The following is a 4866-nucleotide window of genomic DNA, read 5'->3' as shown; positions in this document are numbered from 1 at the left end:
CGACGAGGGAGACGGGACGCGCACAGCAGAGGCCAGCGGCGGCGCACGTCCATGGCCCACGCGAGGACGAGCAGGACGTCGAGGAGAGCAGCAGAGGCGACGGGCGAGGCCGAGACGAGGTCGACGACGGCCGGGACGGAGGGTAGCGTGCGGTGGACGGAGCAGCTCTGGCAGTGGCGCTCGGGCTGCGAGAGGCGGGCGCTGGTCATGGTCGCCGGCGATGGAGGCGGAGCAGAGGACAGGCGAATCAGAGGAGGCGGTGGCGGACGCGGGCGGCAGTGCAATCCGGCAGCGGGGCTCGCCGGATCAAGGACGCGGGGGGAGCTCCTGGAGGCTGGCGGCGCTGGGGAATCGGGTGCGGGGGCTCCTCCCCTGGCTCGAGGTGTGTGTGTGTGTGTGTGGCTGACAGGAGGCTGGGGTCGAGGGCGTTGACGGCGCTGAGGGGGAGCGCGAGGGAGAGATTGAGAGGAGGGAGAGATGGGGATCGAGGGAAGGCTAGGGTTAAGGGCGCGCGGGCTGGGCCTTAGAGGTCGGCCCAGTGGAGAGGGAAATGTTGACCAAAGGCCTGGCCTAGTGGCATGCGGCTGCTGGGCTTCTTCTCTCTTCCTCCAAACAGAAAAGGAGTAATAAGAAAAGGGCAGGAAAGAAATAGCAAAAGGGCTTGGCCAAAATATGCAACATTTTTGTGGGACTTACTGGAGCAACACCAAGCCAACAAAGACAGTTCCAACGATTAGGAAAAAAATGTTTAAATTCAATATGATTGAGTTTAAACCAAATGAGTTAGAAGTGGACGTAGGAGTTAGAAGTGTCCAAAATGACGAACATTTGGCGGAGCTTGGGAAGGTGACAAAATAATTTATAGCAAGGATGGAGGCCGGGAATTGAGAAGGAAAAGGCATGAACTTAAACTGTAAGTGTGTTATGGTTTATTCCTAAAGAATGGAATATTTTATAATAGCTCCCTAATATTGGGAGGATATGTTATAAAGAGAAGTCACCCTTCCCTCGACTTAAATGGATAGAAGATCCATACAGTTTATTTAAAAGAGTTATACAATTAATGATATGATGGCATGATGACATGATGCAATGCAAGAGATGACATGAAGCAATGCAGCAAACAAATAAATACACACGACAATAACGAAAAACATGGAAGGCGTCTGGAGCGTCGGTCTCAAGTCGTTACACTGGCTATGCTCTATCTTCATCACACGGAGTATTTAATCATGCACAACCCCGATGACAAGCCAAGCAATTGTTTCATACTTTTGATGTTCTCAAACTTTTTCAACCTTTACGCAATACATGAGCGTGAGCCATGGACATAGCACTATATGTGGAATAGAATGGTGGTTGTGGAGAAGACAAAAAGGAGAAGATAGTCTCACATCAACTTGGCGTATCAACAGGCTATGGAGATGCCCATCAATAGATATCAATGTGAGTGAGTAGGATTGCCATGCAACGGATGCACTAGAGCTATAAGTGTATGAAAGCTCAACAAAAGAAACTAATTGGGTGTGCATCCAACTCGCTTGCTCACCAAGACCTAGGGCATTTTGAGGAAGCCCATCATTGGAATATACAAGCCAAGTTCTATAATGTAAAATGTCCACTAGTATATGAAAGTGACAACATAGGAGACTCTCTATCATTAAGATCATGGTGCTACTTTGAAGCACAAGTGTGGTAAAAGGATAGTAACATTGTCCCTTCTCTCTTTTTTCTCTCATTTTTTTGGTTTGGGCCTTTTTCTCTTCCCTTTTTTTGCCTCTTTTTTTTCTTTTCGTCCGGAGTCTCATCCCGACTTGTGGGGGAATCATAGTCTCCATCATCCTTTCCTCACTTGGGAAAATGCTCTAATAATGATGATCATCACACTTTTATTTACTTACAACTCATTACTTGGAACAAAATATGACTCTATGTGAATGCCTCCGGCGGTGTACCGGGATATGCAATGAATCAAGAGTGACATGTATGAAATAATTATAAAAGTGGCTTTGCCACAAATACGATGTCAACTACATGATCATGCAAATCAATATGACAATGATGGAACGTGTCATAATAAACGAAACGATGGTAAGTTGCATGGCAATATATCTCGGAATGGCTATGGAAATGCCAAAATAGGTAGGTATGGTGGCTGTTTTGAGGAAGGTATATGGTGGGTGTATGATACCGGCGAAAGGTGCGCGGTATTAGAGAGTCTAGAAATGGTGGAAGGGTTAGAGTGTGTATAATCCATGGACTCAACATTAGTCATAAACAACTCACATACTTATTGCAAAGATCTATTAGTTATCGAAACGAAGTACTATGCACATGCTCCTAGGAGGATAGATTGGTAGGAAAAGATCATCGCTTGTCCCCGACCGCCACTCATAAGGAAGACAATCAATAAATAAATCATGCTCCGACTTCATCACATAACAGTTCACCATACGTGCATGCTACGGGAATCACAAACTTTAAAACAAGTATTTCTCAAATTCACAACTACTCAACTAGCATGACTCTAATATCACCATCTTCATATCTCAAAACAATTATCAAGTATCAAACTTCTCATAGTATTCAATGCACTTTATATGATAGTTTTTATTATACCTATCTTGGATGCTCATCATATTAGGACTAAGATTTTAACCAAAGCAAATTACCATGCTGTTCTAAAAGACTCTCAAAATAATATAAGTGAAGCATGAGAGATCAATTATTTCTATAAAATAAACCACCACCGTGCTCTAAAAGGATATAAGAGAAGCACTAGAGCAAAATTATCTAGCTCAAAAGATATAACTGAAGCACATAGAGTATTCTAATAAATTCCGATTCATGTGTGTCTCTCCCAAAAGGTGTGTACAGCAATGATGATTGTGGTAAACTAAAAAGCAAAGACTCAAATCATACAAGACGCTCCAAGCAAAGCACATATCATGTGGTGAATAAAAATATAGCATCAAGTAAAGTTACCGGTAGACGAAGACGAAAGAGGGGATGCCTTCCGGGGCATCCCCAAGCTTAGGCTTTTGGTTGTACTTGAATTTTACCTTGAGGTGCCTTGGGCATCCCCAAGCTTAGGCTCTTGCCACTCCTTATTCCATACTCCATCAAATCTTTACCCAAAACTTGAGAACTTCACAACACAAAACTCAACAGAAAATCTCATGAGCTCCGTTTGCGAAAGAAAACAAACCACCACTTTAAGGTACTGTAATGAACTCATTCTTTATCTATATTGGTGTTAAACCTACTGTATTCCAACTTCTCTATGGTTCATACCCCCCGATACTAGCCATAGATTCATCAAAATAAGCAAACAACACACGAAAAACAGAATAGTCTGTAGTAATCTGTATCAAACACAAACTTTCTGTAACTCAAAAATTCTACCAAAATAGGAAGACCTAAATAATTTGTTTATTGATATACTACAATTGGAATCAGTATTTTATCACGTTCTTGTGATTTTTAACAATTGTTTTCGTGAGCAGAAAGTTTCTGACTTTTTCAGCAAGATCAAATAACTATCATCCAAGAAGATCCTATAAGTTTTACTTGGTACAAATACTAATTAAAAAATAAAACCACATATAACCAGAGGCTAGATCAATTATTTATTACTAAACAGAACCAAAAAGCAAGAAACAAAAATAAAATTGGGTTGCCTCCCAACAAGTGCTATCGTTTAACGCCCCTAGCTAGGCATTGATAATTTTAATGATGCTCACATCGAAGACAAGAATTAAAGCACAAAGAGAGCATCATAGAACACGTGATAAACACATCTAAGTCTAACATATGTTCTATGCATATGCATCTTATAAGCAAACAAATTATCAAGGCAAGCAAAAACTAGCATATGCAAGAACGCGAAAAGAAACAATAGCAATCTCAACATAAAGAGAGGTAATTTAGTAACATGAAAATTTCTACAACCATATTTTCCTCTCTCATAATAATTATATGTAGGATTGTAAGCAAATTCAACAATATAACTATCACAAAACATATTCTTAACACGATCCACATGTATGCAAAGTTGACACTCTTCCAAAATAGTGGGATTAACATTAACTAAAGTCATGACCTCTCAAAACCCACTTTTATCAAAAACTTCATAAGATTGAACATTCTCCAAATATGTGGGATCTATAGTTGACACTCTTCCAAACCCACTTTCAATATTATTGCAAGCACTATTATCAATCTCATATTCATCATGGGGCTTAAATAAATTTCCAAGATCATAAGAAGAATCACCCCAATCATGATCATTGCAACAAGTAGTAGACATAGCAAAACTAGCATCCCCAAGCTTAGGGTTTTGCATATTATTAGCACAATTGACATCAAGAGAATTCATAATAAGATTATTGCAATCATGCTTTTCATCGAAGGAACTATCAAGTATGGGTGCAATAGCAATGTCTCTTGTTTAACATAAGGAACTATAGCAAATTCGTCATCATAAATATTGGCATCATGTCCACAAGAGTAGCAAGCATCGGAATCATCATGTTCATCAAGGGCAATTTCAATCAAATCATCGGAATCATCATTATCTATAGATTCATGCATATCATTATTGTCTTCCAAAGCAACGGTCATTCTCTCAATAATTTCTTTGACATAGACATTATGAGCATAGTTTTCATAACAATATTTAAGTATGTCAAAATTTTCAGATTCATAGAGAGTAATATCATATTTTTCAATCAAAGAAGCAACTTCATAAGCACCCCTAAGAGCAACAAATTCTTCAATTTGTTCGATATCATAGTAATTATAAACACCCTTTGCATAAGAAGATAAGATTTCATTATCATTAAACTCACATAGGTAGGGAAGGTG

The sequence above is a fragment of the Triticum aestivum genome, chromosome 3D (genome assembly GCF_018294505.1).
Source record: "Triticum aestivum cultivar Chinese Spring chromosome 3D, IWGSC CS RefSeq v2.1, whole genome shotgun sequence".
In the NCBI taxonomy this organism is placed as follows: Eukaryota; Viridiplantae; Streptophyta; class Magnoliopsida; order Poales; family Poaceae; genus Triticum; species Triticum aestivum.
Note: the sequence above shows the minus strand (reverse complement) of the source record.